A 21,023-nucleotide genomic window follows, 5' to 3' on the forward strand; every position below is an offset into this window, starting at 1 on the left:
GACGCTTGGGCACATACATATATATATATATATATATATATATATATATATATATATATATATATATATATATATATATATATATATATATATATATATATATATATATATGAAGTTGATACACATACCTAGAACGAGGAAAAAAACGGCCCTTACGCCCTTATGAATATTATAAGTTATTTAAAAAATGCACTTAGTCCATAACGAATAATATAAACTATATAAAAAGAGGTTCAAAAGAATGATAGTTGACTTTGATTTCTTTTTTTTTTGTGAGGTTTTTGATTGTTGTTTTTGGGTCTATTGTGTTTTCCCTTTGTTGTTTTAGTTGTGTTTCCCCAGTTCCCACATTTCTCAAATCTCCGATTGTGTCTATATATAAAAAAAACTAGACCCGTGAAAATTGTGGACCTCATGCGGTCGATCACATTGTTCCCTCTTTGGGCCTTCCATGTTGATACATAACATAGTATCATAACTTTATTTCACATTTATATTTAACCAGTTGTAAAATTCGTTGAACTCAGGATGAGTATTTGAGGAACACTTGTGACAAGATGTACAAATAAAATATATACTACCAAATGATACGGAGTATTTCATAACTCGAACCAAAAAGTTGGTCAAATACTTTCCTACCGTTATTCGCCTACGATATTCATTGATTTGGTTAATTACTGAATGAACAGAGCAAAACGATTGTGCATTTATAGAGAGAGTGAATGTGACTGGGATTATTCTGGGATCAACGCTCCATCCACAACGAATTTACCTGAAATTTGAATTATCACATGTTTATATTAGGATATCCGGATATTCGCTTTTTTACATTATCATTATTTTTATTTTTTTAGAATATATATTACATATCTATTTATATGTTACAGTATATATATTATATTATAGGGATAGTAATTATGTTTTTTTGACATGTGCTCTAGAGTAAACCCGGACCAATTCGAAAGTATAGCTGGTAAAATCGCCCCTGCCCGCTGCCCCGCACTAAGCGAAGGGTGTATATTTAAACACATAATTTTGAAATTTATTATTGAAATGTATGTAAAAGGATTTAATCCAAATGCTTACCGGGTACTTGTTACAAGATTCCAATCAACTACTTTCCTAATGAATTTTATAACCTTCTTATTATTAACCAGAAGTGTCTCAAAAGAATGTGCAAATCACGTAATAGGGCCTAAAAGTTTAAAAGGTTCAAAATTTTGAAAGGGTTAGATATAAATAATCCATTAATTTATGGGCAAATTACCCATAAAGGTAATGTAAAGGCCACTTTTTTCCAATAAAAGATATATTCGTTATTTTTTTGTTCATAAAGGTGTTTAATTTCAATTTAGTGCATAAAAATGTGTATAATTTAAAATAAGTTGCAATTGAAGTAAAAATCAACACGTGCCATTTTTATTAAATTTTTTATGAGTTATATATTTCATGTGTTAAATCTTCATTGCCACATCATTAATTTTATTGTAATTAACTTAAACTTAATATAAAAATCAAAATGATACTCTCAAAATGGATCTGCCGATGATCTCATAATCCTTCTATAAACAAAATCATTCATGATTAATACTTAATACAAATACAAATACAAAAGTTTTGACAACATCTGTTCGGAATCCAACCACGATCACCACCATGAAAAATAAATCAAGATCTGCTGGTATGATATAAACGGATACATAGATCTGAGAGTTCGGTTATGTTATGATTTATTTCGAAATCAAGATCTAATGTTATTACGATCGTGATTCACTTCATATATGTCACGATTTAAGTTAAGATCTTCCAATTTATGTTACGATTTTAGTGTTGATTACAAACACTCGTTTGATATCTCCGATTTATCTTACGAATTCAGATCTTAGATTTATGTTATCATGGGGATGACGAACAGGGAGCAAGCAAATTTTCATTCAAAAGCAAATTTGAGTGGTATTAGCTGTAGTGTATTCATTAAGTTCTGGGAAAAATGAAGCTTTGAATTGTTATTTTTATCAAGTTAAAATTAATTAAGATAAAATTAATGATGTGGCAATGAAGATTTAAAACATGGAATACAACTCATCATAAAAAAATAATAAAAATGACATGTCACTTTTTACCTCAATTGCAACAATTTTCAAATGATACACCCTTTTACGCACTAAATTGAAATGAAACTCCTTTATGGACAAAGAAAATACCGATATACCCTTTATTAGGAAAAAGTGGTTTTTATGTTACCTTTATAGGCAATTTGCCCTTAATTTATAATAACGTGGTGGAATACTGTTAAGACAAAGATTTTAACTTGTACTTAGCTAGTCTATATGGAATTACCCTAGAGCCTCCTCCGATACTCTAGGGGGATTTTTTGCGGCATCTTCATCGTTTATCAAAATTCACCGAATCGCTACCATTTTGTCATGATTAAATTTATTCTTTAGTTGTTTCAATCGGCAATTGAAAACGGGTAAAACAACCGGTAGGAAGAAACTGAAATCAAAATTTGTTCCGGGAACCCAAACTAGGGTTTTGCGGAGTTGGACGATTGGTTGTGAAGAGACTATGGAATCGAGGAGTAGCGATGAATCGATCTCTAAACCATGTGAACCTCTACCTGATTGAATACAGGAGGAAGACAAGGTAACAAATCTCGATTTGAATGTTGATTTTAGTGATGAGCATGTACAAGCATCTTCGTTTGAATGTTGGTTTGACTGAGGAGATAAGGTCTGCAAATAAGGATGATAATAGTGTGCATAGTGTGTTGGAATCTTCGGAGAATGAAGGTAATAAGAAGATTGATTTCTGATCAAAAAAATGTCTATTGCTAATCTTAAAGATGGCTTGAATGAAAAGGCAAACCCTTTTATTCATGCTAGTTCTGATATGGGGAACGGAGGTAACCAATTAAATGTTACAAATTATGAGTTCCTTGTTTTGGATGGTTATGCAAAAGTGAAGGTTACTAGCTTGAATGCTTATTAATCACATAATGAAGAAGTTCATGTGGATAATTCTTTGCCTGATAATTATTTAAAGGTTATGAATGGTTTTCAATTCGGAAAGAAGGTTAAGTTTAGATTTATTGAACCTCTTTTTAATATTGACGACAGGAGTTGCCTTTATATTCAGTTTTAGAAGTTCAAAATCGTTACAAGAACATGATTAATGGTTATTTTTTGGGCAAAAGGGTTGCTTATCCAGTCGTAAAGAATTATGCACTAATGTTTGGGTGCATAATGTTTGGAGGAACTGGGGATGTACGCGTTGAATAAAATGATGATGAATTCTAAAGGTGAAATATCCCGTTCATATAGATTATAAACGTTCCATATTAATTGATTTCGTCGCGAGGTTTTAACCTCTATATGAGACGTTTTTTCAAAGACTGCATTCATTTTTAAAACAACCATAACTTCTATTTTATCGATAAAGATTTAAAAAAAACATTACGTAGATTATCAAATAATGATAATCTAAAATATACCGTTTACACACGACCATTACATAATGGTTTACAATAAAAATATATTACATCGAAATAAGTTTCTTGAATGCAGTTTTTACACAATATCATACAAGCATGGACTTCAAATCCTGTCCTTATATTAGTATGCAACAGCGGAAGCTCTTAATAATCACCTAAGAATAAACATGCTTAAAACGTCAACAAAAAATGTTGGTGAGTTATAGGTTTAACCTATATATTATCAAATCATAATAATAGACCACAAGATTTCATTTTTATAACACATCTCATATCAGGCATTTCACAAACTGCATAGAGATCAAAATCATTCATATGGTGAACACCTGGTAACCGACATCAACAAGATGCATATAGAATATCTCCATTATTCCGGGACACCCATCGGACATGATAAACTCGAAGTACTAAAGCATTCCAAATTCCAGAATGGGGGTTGTTAGTTCCCGTAGATCTACCTTTAGGATTCGCGTCAATTAGGGACCAGTTCCCTAATTCTTAGGCTACCAAGCTAAAAGGGGCATATTCGGTTTAATAATTCAACCATAGAATGTAGTTTCGATTAATTGTGTCTATTTCGTACAACATTTATAAAACTGCATGTATTCTCATCCCAAAAATATCAGATTTTAAAAGTGGGACTATAACTCATTTTCACAGATTTTTACTTCGTCGGGAAGTAAGACTTGGCCACTGGTCGATTCACGAACCTATAACAAATATGTACATATATATCAAAGTATGTTCAAAATATATTTATAACATTTTTATTACGTTTTAATGATTTGAGTTTGTTAAGTCAGCAGTCCTCGTTAGTAACCTACAACTAGTTGTCCACAGTTAGATGTACAGAAATAAAGCAATATATATTATCTCGAATCAATCCACTACCCAGTGTCTACAAGTCTCAGACTCGATCACAACTCAAATTATATATATTATTTTGGAATCAACCTCAACCCTGTATAGCTAACTCAAACATTACTGCTTATAGAGTGTCTATGGTTGTTCCGAAATATATATATATATATATATATATATATGGGTCGATATGATATGTCAAAACATTATATACGTGTCTATGGTATCCCAAGATTTCATAATATGTATAATACAATATAAATTAGTTAGGATGTGTTTAGTCTAGATTTGTTACAAAATTTTCGTAGTTAAAACTAGCAAATTTATCCAATTTTGTTTTACCCTTCATTTCTTCGTTTCAAATCCATTTTGAGTGATTCAAGTTGCTATGGTTTCATATTGAACTTAAGATTATGAATCTAAACAGAAAAAGTTTAAGTTTATAGTCAGAAATACATGTTACAAGTCATTTTTTAAAGAGGTAGTCATTTCTGTCGAAAGAACGACATCTTGATGACCATTTTGAAAACATACTTCCACTTTGAGTTTAACCATGATTTTTGGATATAGTTTCATGTACATAAGAAAAATCATTTTTCCAGAAGAACAACTTTTAAATCAAAGTTTATCATAGTTTTTAATTATCAAACCCAAAACCGCCCGCGGTGTTACTACAACGGCGTATGTCCGGTTTTACGGTGTTTTTCGTGTTTACAGGTTTTAAATCATTAAGTTAGCATATAATATAGATATAGAACATGTGTTTAGTTGATTTTAAAATTCAAGTTAGAAGGATTAACTTTATTTGCGAACAAGTTTAGAATTAACTAAACTATGTTCTAGTGATTACAAGTTTAAATCTTCGAATAAGATAGTTATATATATATGAATCGAATGATGTTATGAACATCATTACTACCTCAAGTTTAGTAGGTAAACCTACTGGAGGTAACAAAAATTGATCTAGCTTCAAAGGATTCTTGGATGGCTTGAAAGTTCTTGAAGTAGAATCATGACACGAAAACAAGTTCAAGTAAGATTTCCACTCGAAATAAGATAGTTATAGTTATAGAAATTGAATCAAAGTTTGAATATGAGTATTTCCTTATATTAGAAAGATATCTTACTGTAAATAAGAAAGATTTTTTGAGCTTAGATGATTACTTGGATTGGATTAGAAAGCTTGAAAGTAATCTTGCAAACTTGATAGTATTCTTGATTTTATGAAACTAGAACTTATAGAATTTATGAAGAACACTTAGAACTTAAAGATAGAACTTGAGAGAGATCAATTAGATGAAGAAAATTAAAGAATTAAAGTGTTTGTAAGTGTTTTTGGTCGTTGGTATATGAATTAGATATAAAGGATGTGTAAGTTTGTTTTCATGTAAATAATTCATGAATGACTTATAATATTTTTTGTAATTTTGTGAGATATTTCATGCTAGTTGCCAAATGATGGTTCTCACATGTTTAATGACTCACATGGGCTGCTAAGGAGCTGATGATTGAGTGTATATACCAATAGTATATACATCTAGAAGATGTGTATTGTACGAGTACGAATACGGGTGCATACGAGTAGAATTGTTGATGAAAATAAATGAGGATGTAATTGTAAGCATTTTTGTTAAGTAGAAGTACTTTGATATATGTTATGAAGTCTTCCAAAAGTGTATTAATACATCTTAATACACTATATGTATATACATTTAACTGAGTCGTTAAGTCATCGTTAGTCGTTATATGTAAGTGTTGTTTCGGAATCTTTAAGTTAACGATCTTGTTAAATGTAATTGATCCATTGTTATTACACTTAAATGAGATGTTAAATTGTTATGTTAACATGTTAACATGGTGTATTAATATATCTTAATATCATATATATATATATATATATATATATATATATATATATATATATATATATATATATATATATATATATGTAAAATACTATTACAACGATAATCATTACATATATGTATTGTTTCGAAATCCTTATGTTAGTAGTCTCATCTTACACGTGTAGTTCATTGTTAATATGCTTAATAATATATGTAATTATAATTTCATGATGTTAAATATAGTGTATTAATATCTTAACATGATACATATGTATTTAGTAAGATGTTGGTGTAACGATAGCCGTTATATATATCGTTTCACGTTTCTTAATTCACTACTTTCATGTTATGTATATAACTCATTGTTAATGTACTTGGTGAGATACTTACTCATCATAATTTCATGTTAAATATATATATATATATATATATATATATATATATATATATATATATATATATATATATATATATATATCATGTTGTTTTTATAAGTTTTAACGTTCGTGAATCGCCGGTCAACTTGGGTGGTCAATTGTCTACATGAAACTCATTTTAAATAATCAAGTCTTAACAAGTTTGATTGCTTAACATGTTGGAAACATTTAATCTTGCAAATATAGTTTTCATTTAATATATAATCATGGAAAAGTTCGCGTCACTACAGTACCTACCCGTTAAATAAATTTCGTCCCGAAATTTTAAGGCGGTTGAAGGTGTTGACGCATCTTCTGGAAATAAGTGCGGGTATTCCTTATTTATCTAGTCTTCACGTTCCCAGGTGAACTCGGGTCCTCTACGAGCATTCCATCGAACCTTAACAATTGGTATCTTGTTTTGCTTAAGCCTTTTAACCTCACGGTCCATTATTTCGACGGGTTCTTCGATGAATTGAAGGTTTTCATTGATTTGGATTTCGTCTAGCGGAATAGTGAGATCTTCTTTAGCAAAACATTTCTTCAAATTCGAGACGTGGAAAGTGTTATGTACAGCAGCGAGTTGTTGAGGTAACTCAAGTCGATAAGCTACTGGTCCGACACGATCTATAATCTTGAATGGACCGATGTATCTTGGATTTAGTTTCCCCCGTTTACCAATTTGAACGACACCTTTCCAAGGTGAAACTTTAAACATGACCATCTCTCCAATTTCAAATTCTATATCTTTTCTTTTAATGTCCGCGTAGCTCTTTTATCGATTTTGGGCGGTTTTTAACCGTTGTTGAATTTGAATGATCTTCTCTGTGGTTTCTTGAATAATTTCTGGACCCGTAATCTGTCTATCCCCAACTTCACTCCAACAAATCAGAGACCTGCACTTTCTACCATAAAGTGCCTCGAATGTTGCCATCTCAATACTCGAATGATAACTGTTGTTGTTGGAAAATTCTGCTAACGGTAGATGTCGATCCCAACTGTTTCCAAAATCAATAACACATGCTCGTAGCATGTCTTCAAGGGTCTGTATCGTCCTTTAACTTTGCCCATCAGTTTGTGGATGATAGGCAGTACTCATGTCTAGACGAGTTCCCAATGCTTGCTGTAATGTCTGCCAGAACCTTGAAACAAATATGCCATCCCTATCAGAGATAATTGAGATTGGTATTCCATGTCTGGAGACAACTTCTTTCAAGTATAATCGCGCCAACTTCTCCATTTTGTCATCTTCTCTCATTGGCAGAAAATGTGCTGATTTGGTGAGACGGTCGACTATTACCCAAATAGTATCATAACCACTTGCAGTCCTTGGCAATTTAGTAATGAAATCCATAGTAATGTTTTCTCATTTCCATTCCGGGATTTCAGGTTGTTGAAATAGACCTGATGGTTTCTGATGTTCAGCTTTGACCTTAGAACACGTCAAACATTCTCCTATATATCTCACAATATCGGCTTTCATACCCGGCCACCAAAAATATTTCTTGAGGTCCTTGTACATCTTTCCCGCTCCGGGATGTATTGAGTATCTGGTTTTATGTGCTTCTCCAAGTACTATTTCTCTCACATCTCCAAACTTTGGTACCCAAATTCTTTCGGCTCTATATCGGGTTCCGTCTTCTCGAATATTAAGATGTTTCTCCGATCCTTTGGGTATTTCATTCTTCAAATTCCCTTCTTTTACAACACCCTGTTACGCCTCCTTTATTTGAGTAGTAAGGTTAGTGCGAATAATTATATTCATAGCTTTCACCCGTATAGGTTCTCTGTCCTTTCTACTCAAAGCGTCGGCTACCACATTCGCCTTCCCCGGATGGTAACGAATCTCAAATCATAATCATTCAATAACTCAATCCACCTACGCTGCCTCATGTTCAGTTATTTCTGATTAAATATGTGTTGGAGACTTTTGTGATCGGTATATATAATACTTTTGACCCCATATAAGTAGTGCCTCCAAGTCTTTAATGCAAAAACAAACGCGCCTAATTTCAAATCATGCGTCGTATAATTCTGCTCGTGAGTCTTCAATTGTCTAGAAGCATAAGTAATTACCTTCGTTCGTTGCATTAATACACAACCGAGACATTGCTTTGAGGCGTCACAATATATCTCAAAGTCATCATTCCCTTCAGGCAATGACAATATAGGTGCCGTAGTTAACTTTTTCTTCAACAATTGAAACGCTTTTTCTTGTTCATCATTCCATTCAAATTTCTTCCCTTTATGCATTAATGTAGTCAAGGGTTTTGCTATTTTGGAAAAATCTTGGATGAATCTTCTGTAGTAACCAGCTAATCCTAAAAATTGGCGTATGTGTTTCGGAGTTTTCGGGGTTTCCCATTTTTCAATGGTTTCAATCTTTACCGGATCCACCTGAATACCTTCTTTGTTCACTATGTGACCGAGAAATTGAACTTCTTCCAACCAAAATGCACACTTTGAAAACTTAGCGTACACTTTTTCTTTCCTCAACAACTCTAGCACTTTTCTCAAATATTCTTCGTGCTCTTGATCATTGTTTGAGTAGATAAGTATGTCATCGATGAAAACAATGACAAACTTGTCAAGATATGGTCCACACACTCGGTTCATAAGGTCCATGAACATAGCTGGTGCGTTAGTTAAACCAAATGGCATAACCATAAACTCGTAATGACCGTAACGCGTCCTAAAAGCTGTTTTCGGAATATCATCCTCCTTCACCTGCATTTGATGATATCCAGAATGTAAATCGATCTTCGAATAAACCGACGAGCCTTGTAGTTGATCAAATAAGTCGTCGATTCTCGGTAGTGGATAACGGTTCTTTATTGTAAGTTTGTTCAACTCTCGGTAGTCAATACACAACCTGAATGTACCATCCTTCTTTTTGACAAACAAAACAGGTGCTCCCCACGGTGATGTGCTTGGTCGAATGAAACCACGCTCTAAAAGTTCTTGTAATTGGCTTTGGAGTTCCTTCATTTCGCTGGGTGTGAGTCTGTATGGAGCACGAGCTATTGGTGCAGCTCCTGGTACAAGATCTATTTGAAATTCAACGGATCGGTGTGGAGGTAGTCCCGATAATTCTTTCGGAAATACATCAGGAAATTCTTTTGCGACGGGAACATCATTGATGTTCTTTTCTTCGGTTTGTACTTTCTTGACATATGCTAAAACAGCATAGCAACCTTTTTTTATTAGCTTTTGCGCCTTCAAATTACTAATCAGATTTAGCTTCGCGTTGCTCTTTTCTCCGTACACCATTAAGGGTTTTCCTTTTTCCCGTACAATGCGAATTGCATTTTTGTAACATACGATCTCTGCTCTCTCCTTTTTCAACCAGTCCATGCCAATTATCACATCAAAACTTCCTAACTCTACTTGTATCAAATCAGTATAAAATGTTTCGCTAACCAGTTTAATTTCTCGATTCCGACATATATTATCTGCTGTAATTAATTTACCGTTTGCTAATTCGAGTAAAAATTTATTATCCAAAGGCGTCAGTGGACAACTTAATTTAGCACAAAAATCTCTACTCATATAGCTTCTATCCGCACCCAAATCAAATAAAACATAAGCAAATGTATTGTCAATAAGAAACGTACCCGTAACAAGCTCCGGGTCTTCCTGCGCTTCTGTCGCATTAATATTGAAAACTCTTCCGCGGCCTTGTCCATTAGTATTCCCTTGGTTTGGGAAATTTCTAATAATGTGGCCCGGTTTTCCACATTTATAACAAACTACGTCGGCATTATTTGTTCTGACATTATTTGTTTCTTTATTTTTGTTGTTCTTTGGTCCGTAAACCTCACATTTTGCCGCGCCATGACCACTTCTCTTACACTTGGTGCAAAATATTGTGTAGAACACATTCGGATGGTACTCTGCACACCTGAAGCATGGTTGTTTCTGTTGTTTGTTGTTATTGAAATGGTTGTTGTTGCGATTGTTATTATTATTGGGACGGTGGTTGTAATAGTTATTATTGTTGAGATGGTTGTTGTTGCGGTTGTTGTTGCGAAATTTGGTGCGATTGAAGTTGTGATTGCTGTGTTGAGTGTTAAAATTGTGACCCTTGTCACTGGTTTCTTCCCACTTTCTCTTGATTTGTTTCGTGTTGGCTTCTTCGGCCGCCTGCTCTTTAATTCTTTCCTTAATCTGATTTATGATTTTATGAGCCATTCGACTCGCCTTTTGTATGGAGGCGGGCTCATGTGAACTTATATCTTCTTGGATCCTTTCTGGTAACCCTTTTACAAATGCGTCGATTTTCTTCTCTTCATCTTCGAACGCTCTTGGGCACAATAAACACAACTCCGTGAATTGTCGTTCGTATGTGTTAATATCGAATCATTGTGTTCGTAATCTCTTAAGCTCTACTTTGAGCTTATTGACCTCGTTTCTGGGACGATACTGCTCAGTCATCCGATGTTTGAATGCTGACCATGGTAGTGCGTACGCAACATCTTATCCCACTTGCTCTAGAAAGGTATTCCACCATGTTAACGCAGTACCTGTGAAGGTATGCGTAGCGTACTTTACTTTGTCTTCTTCAGTACACTTACTTATGGCAAACACCGATTCAACCTTTTTTGTCCACCGTTTCAATCCGATTGGACCCTCGGTTCCATCGAATTGCAAAGGTTTACAGGTAATGAATTTTTTGTAGGAGCATCCTACACGATTTCTTGTGGCGTTATTTACATTGCTAGATTCAGAGTTATCGTTGTTGTTTTGCATTGCAGCCTGTACTGCGGCTATGTTTGCTGCAAGGAAAACACGGAAGTCTTCCTCGCTCATGTTCAAATTCTGACGAGTCGTCGGTGTCATTTCCTTCAAAAATAGTCCAAAAGAATTAAGTTAATCATATAGAATTTTAAGAGTAGTCAATAGTATTTCGTAGCATAGTATGAACTCATTTATAAAAGCTTTTTCTTCATATTAGCATTTTATAGTTTTAATTCGGGTAGTACCTACCCGTTAAGTTCATACTTAGTAGCTAATATACAATTCAACTACTACAATTCTATATGAAAAACTGATTATAATAATATTTCGGGTTCAAATTTTAAACAATATTTTACAAACTTACAATACAGCTATTATACATATAGCATGGAATATAGCACACAATAACTTTGATACAAAACAGTTGTGACAACAATCCTAGTTAATACGCAAGTCGTTCAGCAAAGGCAATTAAAACACGTAATTCATAAGTCCAGAAACAAGTCATGCATTCTGGTTTTACTAAGATTACTTCCCATCCTTGGTCTTGTGGAACATAACCGTTGTGGCCGTTGACAAGACAGCATGTTGTAACGTCATCAAAGGGACGAGGGTTTCGTAATGCCCAACAGCCCCGTAATAATCTAAAAACCTTGTTTCTCACCCCAACTACTGAATCTCTCACTTGTGGGAAGGTTTTATTTAAAAGTTGCAATCCGATGTTCTTTTTCTCACTTTGGTGAGAAGCGAACATCACTAACCCGTAAGCATAACATGCTTCTTTATGTTGCATGTTAGAGGCTCTTTCTAACTCACGAAGTCTTACGTTGTGATATGTTGAGTCAAAATAGGTTCTTAACCCGTAGCGTAAAATTGCATTTGGGTTCTTCGCATTTAACGCTTTAAAGAAAACACGGCGTAACTTACGGTGTCCACAATGTGATATACCCCATCTTTCAAATGAAAACCTTTTATAAACTAAGGCATGCCTGGAACGTTCTTCAAATATTCTACAAACTAATTTTGCAGTAAATAATTGTGCCGACAAATTCTCACCGACTTTAGACAAGATTTCATCAATCATGTCCCCGGGTAGGTCTTCTAAAATTTTTGGTTGACTATCCTTAACGTCCATTGTGTTTTTATACTGTAAAACAGACGAGAATTAGATTCGTAAAAGATAATTATCAAATAATACAAGCAATTTTTACATACAACAAGAAAGTACAAGCACACTTATATTACATATATTACACTGCATGATTACAACTCTTTATTCCGACTAACTTGTAACTTCTTCTTCGGACTTGGTTTGTTTCGCTAATTTCATAGGGATATATGGTGCTCCCCTAATACGAGCCGTTCTTTTCACAAATGGTCTATAAGGACCAGGTGGCTTAGATGTTCCCGGGTTATAGCTAAAACTTAAGAAATACGGGTGTTGACGGTATTTTTCATCGGGACATTTCATGATAACATAGAGGTCATCGGGGTTGGACTCGGATTTTTCTATTTTTATGCCTTTTCCCTTATTATTTTCTTTTGCCTTTTCAAATTGTGTCAGGGTAATTTCTATAACATCATCGGAATCCTCATCGGGATCCGATTCATCGAAAAATTGGTAATCTTCCCAAAATTTTGCTTCCTCAGCGGAAACACCATTGACCATTATTAATTTTGGTCCATTGGTTGAGGATTTTCTTTTATTTATCTGTTTTTCAGTGGTTTCTAATATTTCCTCCCCCGGAACCTCTTCTTCTTCGGGTTCCTCTTCTTCTGGTTCCTCTTCTTCCGGTTCCTCGTCTTCCGGTTCCTCTTCTTCCGGTTCCTCTTCGGGAATTTGTGAATCTTCCCAATATATATTCGACTCTTCATTATTATTAGGTGAGTCGATGGGATTTGTATTAGAGGTAGACATCTATCACACAATATCAAACACGTTAAGAGATTAATATATCACATAATATTTACATGTTACTAATATATAGTTTCCAACAAAAAAATGTTAAGCAATCGTTTTTAAAGAAAATACGTGATATTACTCAAATTAGTCATATCTTTAGTCGTAATATCACGTCCTATTGTTGTTTATTTCATATGTAAACATAGTAATTCCGTTTGTATTTCATATTATTGTAATATAGTCTAGAATCATTGTAAACTTGAAGAAATATGGAAGATTATGTATGATACACCTCAGAGATCGAAACCAAGACCAGAAATCCAAAGACAGAAGGGTGCGCTCAGCGCACCACAGAGGGTGCGCTCAGCGCACAATGCATAATTTTGATCAGAAGATTTCTTGGCCAAAACCAAAGTGCGCCAAGCTATGTGCGCGCCGCGCACAGTAGTGCGCTCAGCGCACCCCTACGCGTACTTTTACCAGAAAAGCAGATTTGAACGTGCGATGTCGAGCTGTAAAGAAAAAGTGGAGTAGGTGAAGAGTGCGCTCAGCGCACCCTTACTGTGCGCGCCGCGCACAGTACTTTTCAACAACTGTTCAGCTTATTTAATTCCATTTCCAGCTTCATTTCTTAGACACCAGTTTTACTTTCGGTTCTGAGACAAAAACATACGATTCAAAGCAGTTCTTGAGTTTATCAAAGTGCATCTAAGCACTCAAATCATTGAAGAATCAAGGATCATTCAAGAGCTTCATCCAAGATTGCTCCTAAAAGGTCAATCTTGTATTTACAATGAATTCTATCTTTGTTACTGTTGTGTTTAAGTTTTCAAGCATGATTGTTGGCTAGTACATTTCATGTTCATCTAGATAAATAACTGAGATGTTGAATGTTTACTTTTGATTGATTGTTATTATGCATGATAGTTTGATGTTTGAATACAAGAACCATTCTTGTTAAGTTTAATCCTTTCGATTCAACCAGTTGATATGTTCATTTGATTAAGAAACATCATCTTGTTAAGTTAATGTATTGATTTACACCTAGTGACATGTGTTTATCCATCTTTTACCAAAAGGGATAAGTTGAATTCAAATGGTTAATTTACATAAGAATGTAAGAACGACTCTTGTAGATACTTTGGAATAACTTAATTAGTATGTGTAATTGTCTAGGAGAATGACCAATTCCTTAGAATCTGTTATACACACTTTCAACTACCTAGTTTCATTAATTAACATGTGTTAGTGATTTGCCTTATCTAGTGACGTTTATAGGGATCTTATTATGACACTTAGTTAATTATTTGGGTTGGGTGAATTGAGCATTTAACTGGACCAAGGGAATGAACTAAGTTAAACCGTTAGTTGATATAGGAGTGGATCATGTACAACACACCATTGACTTGATCATTCTTCAAGTCTTCAAACTAGTTGAATTAGTTGATTACAAATAGGAGGTCTTAGATGACAAGAACATCACTTGAGTCATGTAATCCCGTTTGAGTGTTTGCGCAAGACTATTCTTGGTGAACCAATTAATTAGTTCTCGTGCATAACCAATCAATCCGATCTTAATCCTAAATAACATTCAACATTAAGGGTAAAAAGTCTAGATGAGCATATTTCCTTAATTTGGTATCAAAACTTTCTTTTTACTTTCATAAACTTAAAATACCAAAAATATTGTCTTTTAATCTTATTAATCACTTGATTCACCCATCGTAAAAGGGCAAACCAAAATATCTTGTAATTGTAATTTTATTAGTTAATCACAATTTAGTTTATAATCCTAATTTGACTTAGATATTGTCTTTGGAATGATACACGGATTTTACCATTTACTATACTACTACACGATCGGGTACACTGCCCATTAGTGTATAGCAATCTTTAATCGATATTTTTTCATACTATTTCATACAACAATTCATATACCACGTTTTGCACATCAAGTTTTTGGCGCCGCTGCCGGGGACAGTTTTGTGTCAAAATAGAATTATTAACTAATTTGTGATTAAGTAGTTTCTTAATTCTTTTTAAATTATTAATAGTCTTTGATTTTTAAACTTATAGAATCGGTGCGTTTAATAGTTTTGTTAGTTGTGTGATTGACAGATTTTAGGTTGCATATGCCACATACCCAAAGTTCAGATTCTCCATTACTTACACCGCTTACAGAACCTGATAGAAAGCTTGGTAGAATCCCAAAAGAAGTACTTGAACTTTATGAATCTTCATCAAAGCAAGAAACTTTTGATTCAGAATCAAGTACAACCAAGCCAAGATATTCTGAATTTGAAACAGTTCATCCTCCAAATTTTGAAATGGAAGGAGAGGCAAGCAGGTGGTACCAAGACAATCAATGGCGGCCAAGATGAAAGCAACCCGAATCGGACAAGGTAGTGCCATTACTCCGCCCACAGGTGAAGAAAAATTTGAAATAAAAGGACCTATTCTCCAAATGATTAACAACAGATGTCAATTTGGTGGTGGTCCGAATGAAGATGCAAACGAACATATTCGTCTTTTTCAAGAGATATGTCTTATATTCAAACTTAAACCAGACACTGATCAGGCCACATTTTTAAGACTTTTCCCATGGACACTCCATGGGGAAGTACGAAGTTGGTTAGATTCATTGGCCGAGGCCACGATAGAAACTTGGGATGGTATGATGGAAAAATTTCTTAAGAAATATTTTCCAGCTTCTAAGTCAGCGAGACTCCAACAAGAAATTACCCAATTCTGTCAAAAGCCGATGGAAACCTTATATGAAGCATGGAATCGATTTTCCAAAATGCTAAGAGGTTGTCCAAACCATAGTCTGGATACCTTCCAACAAGTTCAAATTTTTTACAATGGTTGTGATGTTGCAACCCGAATTTCCATTGATCAAGCGGCCGGAAGTTCACTCATGGACAAAACCGAGCAAGAGGCTTATGAGATAATCGAGAAGCAAGCCCATTATTCTCATGAGTGGCATCAAGAACGACCAATTACTCGTAATGCTCAAGTCTAAAGCGCCGCTGCTTATGATGACCTTAGTTCCCTAAGTGTGAAAATAGACGGTGTTGCTCGAAACATGGACAAAATCACCAAGGAAATTCATAGTATGAAGGTAGGTTGTGAATATTGTGGTGGTCTCCATTTAGGAAAAGATTGTGATGCCGGTTTAACAATGGCTCAAAAAGAAGAAGTGGCTTTCATAAGCCAAAGAAATAATAATCAATTTCAAGGAAGAGCCCAATTTAACCAAAACTTCAACAACCCCTACAACCCTCGAGGTCAAAATTCCAATTACCAACAAGGGTCAAGTAGTGGGTTCCAACAACAAACTCCGGGTTTTTATCAAAAACCCCAACAGGAAGAGAAAAAGTCAAATTTGGAGAGTATGTTGGAAAAGTTGATTGCATCACAAACTCTGCTTGTTACAAACATAAACCAAACGAACGAGAAAAACGAACATCAGTTTAGAAACCAACAAGCCTCAATTCAGAATTTGGAGAAGCAAATGAATGGTTTAGCTAGTTTACTTAGTGAAAGAAAACCAGGGAGTTTACCGGGCGATACTAATAAGAACCCCCGAAATGAGCAGGCCAATGTTATCACCACACGGAGTGGTCTAGCATACGAAGCTCCAAGAATGCCCGAAGATTCTGATTTCAGTGTTCCGTTGAACAAAAATGATGAACCGGTTAAGGAGCCGGAACAAGTGGTTGAGAAGGAAGAACGTGAGAAACCCGTAGTGAAGCCATATCAACCACCGCTCCCATACCCAAGGAAACAACAACAAGAAAGGCTCGAAGCTGAAAGGTCAAAATTTCTAGATATGTTTAAACAAATTAACATAAATATGCCTTTCATTGATGTGATTTCAGGTATGTCCAAGTATGCTAAGTTCTTAAAAGACTTACTTACTAATCGGAAGAAAATGGAGGAACTTTCATCCGTCACCATGAATGCTAATTGTTCCGCAATTTTGATGAACAAAATACCAAAGAAGTTAGCAGATCCTGGGAGTTTTACCATACCATGTCTCCTAGGAGATTTGGAATGCATTAAAGCATTAGCGGATTTAGGGGATAGCATAAATTTAATGCCTTATTCATTATATGTTAAGCTAGACCACGGGGTACTAAAACCAACCCGAATGGCAATTCAACTAGTAGACCGCTCTGTTAAATTTCTCCGTGGAATTTTAGAGAATATGTTAGTAAAAGTGGGTACCCTAGTATTTCCGGCCGATTTTGTAATTTTGGACATGGAAGAGGACACACGTGTGCCTCTTATATTGGGTCGACCTTTCCTCAATACCGCTAGAGCTATGGTAGATGTTCATGGGCAGAAATTGACCCTTAGTATTGATGATATTAAGGTTACCTTTTCCGTTGACCATGCCTTGCAATACCCTGAGTCTACTGATGATAAATGTTATTATTTACAAACTGTAGACACGTATTCAGAGTTGTTGCAGGAATTTCCAGAATTGCAAGGTTCGGGAGAATGCATTTTGGCAGAAGGTGATGAAGAGAACATGGTGGAAGAAGTGGAGACGTTGACCACCTTGATGGCTAACGGTTATGAGGCAAATGATGAAGAATACAGAAAGTTGGATTTAAAAAATGAGTACCGATGTAAAACATCGATTGAAGAACCTCCCGTTTTGGAACTAAAGTCACTTCCAAGTCACTTGGAATATGCTTACCTTCAAGAGGATTCTACTCTCCCTATTATCATTTCATCCGAACTCTCTGTAAGTGAGAAGTCTAAACTTGTTTCCATGTTAAAAGCCCATAAACCGGCTCTAGCATGGAAAATTCACGACATTAAGGGTATAAGTCCCTCTTATTGTACACATAAGATATTAATGAAAGATAACTATAAGCCATGTGTATAAAGATAAAGGCGACTGAACCCTAATATGCAAGAAGTCGTTAAAAAGGAGATTGTCAAACTCCTTGATGCGGGTCTTATTTACCTAATTTCGGATAGTCCTTGGGTGAGTCCGGTCTATTGTGTACCCAAAAAGGGTGGCATGACCATTATCACCAATGAAAATGACCAATTAATTTCCACTATGACTATCACGGGTTGGAGGGTATGTATTGATTATAGAAAATTAAATGATGCTACCCGAAAAGACCACTTTCCCCTTCCTTACATTGATCAAATGTTGGAAAGGTTAGCAGGAAAGAACTTTTATTGTTTTCTTGACGGTTTCTCAGGATATTTCCAAATCCCTATAGCACCCGAGGACTAAGAGAAAACCACATTTACATGCCCTTATGGTATTTTCTCCTATCGACGTATGCCCTTTGGCTTATGCAATGCTCCTGCTACCTTTCAAAGGTGTATGGTAGCTATTTTTCATGATATGATTGAAGACTTTATGGAAGTATTCATGGATGACTTTTCAGTTTTCGGTGATTCTTTTGACTCATGTCTTAATAATCTTGAGCGTATGTTGATTAGGTGTGAAGAATCAAATCTTGTGCTTAACTGGGAAAAATGCCATTTTATGGTAAGAGAGGGCATTGTATTAGGTCAAAAAATTTCTTGTGCAGGATCGGAGGTGGATAGAGCTAAAGTGGAAGTCATAGCCAAATTAACACCACCGTCAAATATGAAAGGCGTAAGAAGTTTTTTGGGGCACACCGGTTTTTATCGACGGTTCATTAAAGATTTTTCTAAAATTGCAACCCCGATGAACAAACTTCTTGAGAAAGACGCTCCATTTGTCTTTACGGACGAGTGTCTTAACGCCTTTAACCTCCTTAAATCAAAGCTCACACAATCACCCATTCTCATATCGTCGAATTGGTCAATTCATTTTGAACTTATGTGTGATGCGAGTGACTTTGCTATTGGTGCCGTCTTGGGTCAAAGAATTGAAAAACATTTCCAGCCCATTTATTATGCTAGTAAAACATTGCATGGAGCCCAACTTAATTACACTACCACCGAGAAGGAACTCCTGGAAATTGTCTTTTCATTTGAAAAATTCCGATCTTACTTGGTACTTGCAAAGACGGTTGTCTACAGGGACCACTCCGCCTTAAAGTACTTGCTTACTAAGCAAGATGCTAAACCCCGATTAATACGTTGGGTCTTGCTTTTGCAGGAATTCGACATTGATATTAAAGACAAAAGGGGGCCGAAAACCTAGCAGCCGATCACCTCTCTCGCATTGAGAACCCAAATCTTGAGGTTCTCCATGAGACCGTTATTCAAGATAATTTTCCTGATGAAAATCTCATGAGAATTGAGAAAATTGATGATCCTTGGTTTGTAGACATAGCCAACTATCTTGCGGGTGGATTCCTAGAAACCGGTATGTCACATCAAAAACGAAAGAAATTTTTCAGTGACTTGAAATACTATTTTTGGGAAAACCCGTATCACTTTAAACGATGTCCCGATGGGATAATCCGTCGATGTGTCTCCGGGGAAGAATGCAACCAAATTCTTCTCCAATGTCATCTTGGTCCCACTGGTGGACATTTCAGACCCCAAATCACGGGGAGAAAAGTCTTTGAGTCCGGTTTTTATTGGCCTACCATCTTTAAAGATGCCCACCAAATATGTAAATCATGCGATTCTTGCCAAAGGGCAGGAAAGATTAGTCAAAGAGAAGAAATTCCTCAAAACATAATCCAAGTTTGTGAGGTTTTCGATATTTGGGGCATTGATTTCATAGGACCATTCCCAAAGTCTCATTCCAACCAATGCATACTCGTTGCCATTGACTACGTGTCAAAATGGGCTGAGGCAAAGGCTCTCCCCACAAACGATGCACGAGTTGTTGTAACTTTTCTTAAAGAGCTTTTTGCCTGGTTCGGTACCCCGAAGGCTTTAATTAGTGATCGTGGTACCCAGTTTTGCAACACCCAATTAGAAAAGGTGTTAAAACGATATGGGATAACCCATAAAATTTCTACATCTTATCACCCACAAACAAGTGGGCAAGTTGAAAATACGAATCGGGCACTTAAAAGGATCCTTGAGAAAACGGTTGGATCCAATCCTAAGGTGTGGTCAACGAAGCTTGACGATGCTTTGTGGGCATTTAGAACCGCCTACAAAACTCCTATTGGAACCACACCTTACCACCTAGTCTATGGGAAAGCATGCCATCTCCCTTTGGAGATAGAGCACAAATCACATTGGGCTCTTAAGACTTGTAATCTCGATCTTGAAGACACGGGAAACCTTCGTTTAAACCAACTAAATGAGTTGGATGAGTTGAGACATAACGCCTATGAAAACTCGCTCATATGCAAGGAAAAGACCAAAGTTTGGCACGATAACCGTCTTAAGAATCCGAAAGATTTTAAAGAGGGTGATCGTGTTTTGTTATTCAACTCACGATTTAAACTTTTCCCTGGAAAACTCAAGTCCCGATGGATGGGACCATTTGTTGTTAACAAGGTTTTTCCATATGGAACGGCGGAATTAAGGAATGCAAAGGGTGATACGTTTAAGGTAAACGGACACAGGGTCAAACTATATGTTGATGGACCCATGAACATTGAAGATGAGGTAAAACTCATTTTCAACCCCAAAGCTACCTAAAGTTTGGGGGAGAGTCGGGTGAAGCGACTCGATTTTAAACCTTCACAAATGTTAGGATTAGGATTGCGTGATTTTTAATGATTTTGAGTGATTTTAATTTTTGTTGAATATCATTACGATCACCAATCTGTTACCAAACTCCCTGTACTGACCAAAGGCGAAAAATACCTGAAAAACAACTGTACGCGCCG

This window comes from Rutidosis leptorrhynchoides, chromosome 2 (genome assembly GCF_046630445.1).
Source record: "Rutidosis leptorrhynchoides isolate AG116_Rl617_1_P2 chromosome 2, CSIRO_AGI_Rlap_v1, whole genome shotgun sequence".
Classification (NCBI taxonomy): Eukaryota; Viridiplantae; Streptophyta; class Magnoliopsida; order Asterales; family Asteraceae; genus Rutidosis; species Rutidosis leptorrhynchoides.